The sequence below is a fragment of the Salvelinus fontinalis genome, unplaced genomic scaffold (assembly GCF_029448725.1).
Source record: "Salvelinus fontinalis isolate EN_2023a unplaced genomic scaffold, ASM2944872v1 scaffold_0911, whole genome shotgun sequence".
Classification (NCBI taxonomy): Eukaryota; Metazoa; Chordata; class Actinopteri; order Salmoniformes; family Salmonidae; genus Salvelinus; species Salvelinus fontinalis.
The window spans coordinates 67,717-75,585 of NW_026601120.1; the positions used below are offsets into that span (position 1 = coordinate 67,717).

General features: G+C 47.8%; 1 pseudogene; it reads left to right on the forward strand.

The window, feature by feature from the left end:
- The first annotated feature begins 218 nt into the window (after positions 1-218).
- Positions 219-364, forward strand: LOC129847655 (U2 spliceosomal RNA; annotated as a pseudogene).
- The last annotated feature ends 7,505 nt before the right edge of the window (positions 365-7,869 follow it).

Sequence of the window (7,869 nt, forward strand, 5' to 3'; positions counted from 1 at the left end):
TAAATCATTAATACACATTTTAAATGGCTTTTATCAGATTGGTTTTTACAATAAAGGGTACTTTTATGTATGATTGTTTTATTTATTTAAATAAACAACTTGTACCTTTTATAAAAAATAATTGTAATGCAATGCTGGTTTTTATGCTCTTTAGGCCGTTCGTATGTGTAAAAATAATAATAAAAAATGTGAGCTGTTTTAAAGGAAAATGCATCAATAAAACTTTTACAAAAGAAAAAAAATCTGTTCTTATCAGTTTAATATCTGATACGTCCCCCATCGGGGGACTACATATTAAATGGATTTTTCGAACAGGGAGTCGGAAATGGAAGTGGAAGTGGAGGAGGAGGAGGAGGCACCTTTTGCCAAACCGCCAAAGTCTGCCGAGACCCCCGGGTGCCCGGCGGGTGCAGGGTTCCATTTGTGGGTTATTGCTTCTCGGCCTTTTGGCTCAGATCAAGCTTGGTACCGAGGTGCCCCAGAGCTCGCTGAGTCAGAAGGTCAAAGTAGGAAAGCGATAGGGGTTTTTCCCTGGAGTGGAATATTGTTTGGTAGGGGTTTTTCCCTGGAGTGGAATATTGTGTGGTGCGTGGTGATGTATTAATTTGGTTTTTGGAAGTGAAAAGAGGTTTTATACAGAAGAGTTTTTTTTTCTGGATAAGACAAGAATGGCGGTCCCGGGGATTGGTCTCGGTCCCGGGGATTGGTCTCGCAAACACGGTGCGGTTTACATGGGAGGAAAAGGAATTGCAGCCTTTTGGAAGAGAGGTTTTTGGGAGGACCCTGCTGATGGGGGTGCTCAAGCTGGGGGTAAAAGATGTTCTTTGCCTCCCGTAGAATCCAGCGGAGAGAGCTTTTGAGGTCACGTTATATACAGAGGAGAAGCATGAGGAAATAATGCGGACAGTAAGAGTTTGAGAAAGAAAGACCAATGTGCCACTATGTAGTGAAAAGTTTGGCAAAGAACAATTATAGAATAGTGACGGTGAGGATGTACAATCCCCACGTGAAAGAAGAAGAGGTGAGGACTTTCTTGGGGAGGTATATGGACAATATATCCTCAGGAAGGCTCCTCAAGGACTCTCTAGGTTTTTGGACTGGGAGGAGGGGATACCAGGCTCTTCTTAGAGAGGATCCAGGGGGCCTCGGAGGTTACCTCCATCCTCCAGCAATGTTCTCCCTGGGGGCTGACAGGGGGACGTTATACTATGCCCGTCGGCCTCAATTTTGCAGGCGTTGTATGGCCTACGGCCATAGTGTCGCCTCGTGTGGTGCTAGGAAGTGCAGGGTCTGTGGGTCTGGTGAGCACGAGGCGAGGGACTGTGCTGAGCCTAAAACATGTCATGGGTGTGGCTCGGAGGCACACCTGTGGCGAGACTGCCCGGCTAGGAAGAGGTCATACGCGTCTGCAGCTGGGGGGGAGCGAGAGCGGGGGATGGGGTAGAAGAGAAGAGGAGCGGGAAGAAGGTGGTGGCAGAGAGGGAGGAACTGCACCGAAGGAACCAGTGAGAGAAGAAAAAGAAGAGGGCCAGGACAGAAGGAGTGGTGGCTGGGACAAAAGGAGAGGTGGTCGAGATGGAGAGGTGGTTGGGGCAGAAGGAGAGGTGGTTGGGACAGAAGGAGAGGAAGGAAGCAGAAGTGGATGAATTGGACATGGAACAGAAAAAAGAAGTCCTTGAAAAGTTGAGGGATAGAGAAGGGGCCGGTGAAGGGTAGGGGAATTGGAGAGGGTGAGGATGGAGTATGAGAAGGAGGTTAGGGAGAAGGTTTTGTCTGGGGAGCAGGATGGTAGAGATGGGAAAGAAGGAGAGGGGGCCGGGGCAGAAGGAGAGGGGGAGGGGGCAGAGGTAGATATGGAAGGAGAGGTAGTCAGGACAGGGGGGAGGAGGGGAAGGAGGGAAAAGGAGAGAAAGGGAAGGAGAAGGGGGTGAAATGGAGGAAATAAGTAGGGATTGTAAGAAGAGGGTTGAGGAGACAGAAAGAATAATCTAGGGGAAAATTTTGGAGGTGGTGAAGAAGAAAGGGCCGATAGAGGGATGGAGAGAGGAGGAAAACAAACAGATTAATGACATTTTTGAGAAAGAGGTTAGGGGGATGGGGGACGGGGAATTTAGGAGGTCGCTTGGAAAATATGACAGGGAGTTTGAGAAGGAGATGAGGGAGAAGGGTTTGTTCATGGAGGCGGATAGGGAAAGGGAGAGAAGGGGCCACCCGGTGATATTACAAAAGAAAAAGAAGAAGAAAAAGGTGGAACCTTTAGAAAGCGGGGGGGGGGGGGGGGGGGGGGGGGAGTGGGGGGGCCTTCGTGGTCTCCCGCTCTTTCACCTTCATTAGCACCCCTGGAGGAGCTGGACCTCCAGGTTTTGGAACTGGGGTGGGAGAGAGAGGGAGGGACAGGAAACCTGTATGGGGACGTGGGGTCCTCGGTCAGTAGTCTGAGGGATGATTTGGAAGTGAGGGGGAGGGAGCCAAACACTTTTTATAGATCCTGGGGAGCTGATACGGAGGAAGAGGGGGGGACGTCGGGAGAAAGAATGGCGTCCCCGCTGGTAGAAAAGGAGAAGTGGAGCATCGGGTGAGTCTCCTGTTTTGGTTTTTCTGTTTTGTGTTTAGTAGTTGTGTGAAGTATTGGTTTATGTGTTAGTTTTATTTCTATAATTTTACTTTTGTTAGTTTAAATGTAAGGGGTTTAAGGGATTTTGTTAAGAGGAGGGCGGTATTTAGTTTTTTGGAGTGTGTGGGTTTTGATTTTTGTTTTTTACAGGAGGTTTACCTGAGGGGTGGAGGGGATGTGTGTAGATTTAGGAGGGAGTGGGATAAGGGAGAATTGTTTTGGGGTATAGGAGAGGTGCACTCAACAGGGGTAGGGATATTGTGTGGGCACAGGGAGGTAAAGGTGGAGGGTTCATTTGTGATAATGCAGGGGAGGGTTTTGGGGGTGGATGTCGCAATAAGGGATTGTAAGTTTAGATTAGTGGTGGTGTACGGGCCACAGGTGGCGGCAGACAGGAGGGAGATGGTGGACTCTCTGGCGCCCCTGTGTGTCACAAATAGGCATTTAGTGATAGGGGGGAATTTTAATATAGATTTAGGGGTAGGGGGGGATAGTGCAGGCGCTATCACCGGGCTAATGGCTTGCCATGGTCTGGTTGATGGTGGCCTGCACACTGCTCCGACAATGGCCGGTCCTACATGACGCAACTCCAGGGGGTTTGCGCGGAGGCTCGACTATATTTTCTTATCCAGGTCTTTGGGTCAGTTGACTGGGCGTTTGTTGCCCGTTTTCTTTTCGGACCACGACGGGGTGCTCCTGCAGGTGGGGGCGCCAGTCTGCCTCTGGAAGTTAGATCGGGATGTGCTGGAGGAGCAAGTTTTCGTTGACGCCTCTTTTGGTTTCTTTCGGGGCCTTGAAGGCCTCCGGTCCATGTGCGAGGGGGTGTTAGAGTGGTGGGATTTAGTTAAGGTAAGGATTAGGGCCTTTATAAGAGGGTATTGTAGGAGGAAGAAAAGGGAGGAAAGGAGGGAGGTGGATCGTATCCAAAGGTTGCTCGAACTCGAGTACGAGGCAGGCAACCTCGGCGGGTCGATTGACTGGGAGAGATTCACAACCCTGAAGGCACAGCTCAGGGAGCTGCAGGAGCGGAAGGCTCAAGCTTTCCTGGAGCGTGCACATAATGGCTTTCTAGAACATAATGAGACTTGTTCCGCTATGTTCTTTAAGTCAGTTAGGGCCAGACAGAGTAGGAAGGTAATGCATGGGGTTAGGGAAGAAAATGGCAGTATAGTTAGAGACCCGGAGGAAATGGTCAGGGTGACAACTGACCATTTCCGAGTTTTTTTTAAGGAGAGGGTAATAGATGTAGAGCAGGGAAATGTGTTTTTAGAACACTTGTCCCGGCGATTGCCGGAGGGCATTAGAGACGTGATGGAGGCTCAGATCTCCCTCGAAGAGGATGGGAAAAGGGAAGGTGCCTGGGATGGATGGGCTGCCGGCTGAGTTTTACCTCAAGTTTTGGGGTATTCTTGGACCGGTGGTCCTCGAAGTCTTGAAGACCATCCTTGAGACGGGGGTCCCGGGGGGATCAATGGCGGTTGGTGTGCTGTCACTTCTTTATAAGAAGGGGGAAGCAACTGACCTAGTTGCCGTTGACCATGCTGTGTGTGGATTATAAGATGCTAGTAAAGGTCTTAGCGGACCGTTTGCGCACAGCCCTTCCCTACGTCGCCCATGAGGATCAGACGTGCGGGGTAGAGGGACGCTCTATTAGATGGAACCTACAGTTGATCAGGGACTCTATCGCTTGGGTAGAAGATAGAGGTCTGTCATTATCTTCTACTGAGTACGGATCCCGGATCCGGGTTTGAAAATAGACAACTTACGGTGATCGCCACAAATAGTCATATTAAACATTCCTGAAAATAAAAGTGTCTCACATGCTTCAAAAGCCTTGAATCTTGCTAATCTAACTGCATTGTCAGATTTAAAAAATGATTTACTGCGAAAGAATAGGATGCGATTATCTGAGCTCAGCGCTCCACAAATAAATACTTTTCCAACCAGCACAAGCGTAACATTATCACAGATTGCATTGAAAGAAATGGTTTACCTGTGGAAAATCTTCTCTGTTTGCAATCCCAAGGCTCATTGTTACACACTGAATGGTCTTTTGTTCGGTTAAATCCATTTTTTATAGCCTAACACGAAACATTTTGTTAACGCTTATATCGTTGAATTTCATGTCATAAAATTTTTGCCGAAACATCCGACCTAAATACACTGACTAAACCTGACGTTATCCAGTCAGGTTTGGTTTCCTTGAAATCAACTGTTTGTTTGTAACACAACCGAACTTGATGGGTCATTTTGCGGGACGTATTGATCTGAAAAAAACGATTGGAAGACAACGACCTCTGACCTAATTTGCGCACCAATCGGATGACCATTGTCTCTTTGATTGACTGTATTTTAACCCAATGACCACTCATCGTCTTGAAATCTAGCTGGTTAGATAGCCATTGAACAGAGGTAAATGGCACTATCAAATGTTAATTTGTTTGGAGACGAACTCACACGGAGAACGTGTTCGCAACAGCAGTCTTTTCAATTCGCATTTCAACGTGGAAGGACTGAAAGTTATTACGCGCAGCGGTATTTCGGCAACGTGCATCCTCAACTGTATTTTCATCGAAAATCATGGCGAATAAGTCTGGGAAAGCTAAGTCCAAGACTAGATATAGCAATGTAGAGGCAATTTTAGAAGAAATTGATCGGGGACGAAATGTTATCTGAGGACGAATCTGTGGGAGCTGCCGCTTATGATTCTGAAACTGAGGTATATTTCTTGGAAAGAGAGGATATCGTTTTGGATTGGTAAGTTCTTGTCATGCTAATGCCGTTGTTTGTAATATAAAATGTTATGTGATGTTTTAGTTGCAATATATGCAAATTTTATGAAATGTGTAACGTACACGTGGGCTATTCATTGTGAGGGTACGCTTGTATAGCATGTAGCATGTGTACTGTACTTTGAGAATATATTATGGTAGCATGGCCACAGATATGATTTGAAACCAGTGTTTGTTTTATTCCCTGTTCTCTCTCTAAAAAAGAATGTATTTCTGTAGAATGTAGCAGCCAACACAAACAGCTAGCCAGCATGTGTACTCTACTCCAACACAAACAGCCAGCCAACACAAACAGCCAGCCAGCTGTGGACGTCGGGCCCTCATACCACCCTCATGGAGTCTGTTTCTGACCGTTCGAGCACACATGCACATTTGTGGCCTGCTGGAGGTCATTTTGCAGGGCTCTGGCAGTGCTCCTCCTGCTCAAAGGCGGAGGTAGCGGTCCTGCTGCTGGGTTGTTGCCCTCCTACGGCCTCCTCCACGTCTCCTGATGTACTGGCCTGTCTCCTGGTAGCGCCTCCATGCTCTGGACACTACGCTGACAGGCATAGCAAACCTTCTTGCCACAGCTCGCATTGATGTGCCATCCTGGATGAGCTGCACTACCTGAGCCACTTGTGGGTTGTAGGCTCCGTCTCGTGCTACCACTAGAGTGAGAGCACCGCCAGCATTCAAAAGTGACCAAAACATCAGCCAGGAAGCATAGGAAATGAGAAGTCGTCTATAGTCACCACCTGCAGAATCACTCTTTTATTGGGGTTGTCTGGCTAATTGCCTATAATTTCCACCTTTTGTCTATTCTATTTGCACAACAGCATGTGAAATTTATTGTCAGTGTAGCTTCCTAAGTGGACAGTTTGATTTCACAGAAGTGTGATTGACTTGTTACATTGTGTTGTTTAAGTGTTCCCTTTATTTTTTTGAGCAGTGTATTTTTCTATCCAGGTCTTTGGGTCAGTTGTCTGGTCGGCTGTTGCCTGTTTTCTTTTCAGATCACGACGGGGTGCTCCTGCAGGTGAGTTCTCCAGTCTGCCTCTTCGGTAGGAGGTACTGGAAATTAGATCGGGATGTGCTGGATGAGCAAGCTTTCGTTAATGCCTTTATTGGTGTGTTTCGGGGGCTTGAAGGCCTCCGTTCCATGTGCGAGGGGGTATTAGAGTGGTGGGACTTAGTCAAGGTAAGGATTAGGATCTTTATTATAGGATATTGTAAGAGGAGAAAAAGGGAGGAAAGGAGGGAGGTGGATCATATCCAAAAGGTTGCTCGAGCTCGAGTACGAGGCAGGCAACCTCGGCGGGTCGGTCAACTGGGAGAGATCCACTGCCCTGAAGGCGCAACTCAGGGAGCTGCAGGAGCGGAAGGCTCGAGCTTTCCTAGAGCGTGCGCATAGTGGCTTTTTAGAACATAACGAGACTTGTTCCGCTATGTTCTTTAAGTCGGTTAGGGCCAGAGAGTAGGAAAGTAATGTACGGGGTAAGGGGAGAAAATGGTAGTGTAGCTAGAGAGCCAGAGGAGATGGTCAGAGTGACCACTAACCATTTCCGAGGGTTCTTTAAGGAGAGGGTAATAGATGTAGAGCAGGGAAGTGTGTTTTTAGAACACTTGTCCCGGCAATTGCCGGAGGACATTAGAGAAGCGATGGAGGCTCAGATCTCCCTCGAAGTGGATGGGAAAAGGAAAGGTGCCTGGGATGGATGGGCTGCCGGCAGAGTTTTACCTCAAGTTTTGGGGGATACTCGGACCGGTGGTCTTTGAAGTCTTGAAGGCCATCCTCGAGACGGGCGTCCCGGGGGGATCAATGGCCGTCGGTGTGCTGTCACTTCTTTACAAGAAGGGGGACGCCACAGACCTTGGCAACTGCCGGCCTTTGACCATGCTGTGTGTAGACTAGCGTCTTAGCGGACCGTTTGCGCACAACCCTTCCCTACGTCGTCCACGAGGATCAGACATGCGGGGTAGAGGGACGCTCTATTAGATGGGACTCCATCGCTTGGGTTGAAGATAGAGGTCTGCCTTTAACCTGTTTGGGCTGCAGGGGCAGTATTGAGTAGCCGGATAAAAGGTGCCCATTTTAAACAACCTCGTACTCAATTCTTGCTCGTACAATATGCATATTATTATTACTATTGGATAGAAAACACTCTAGTTTCTAAAACCATTTGAATTATATCTGTGAGTAAAACAGAACTTATTTTGCAGCAAACTTCCTGACAGGAAGTGGAAAATCTGAAATCGATGCTCTCTTCTAGGGGCTGCCTATAAAGGTCCTTGATATTTATTAGATTACATGCACTTCATACGTCTTCCACTAGATGTCGACAGGCAGTGAAAAGAAATTGAGTGTAAAACTTGATCTGGGCTCGAATAAATGCTCTTTGTATGACGCGTCACCAGTTTCCTGTTTTCTGGAGAGCGCACGAAGGGACCTGGTTTTGCCTTCTGTACAGCTGTCGGTATAGACGA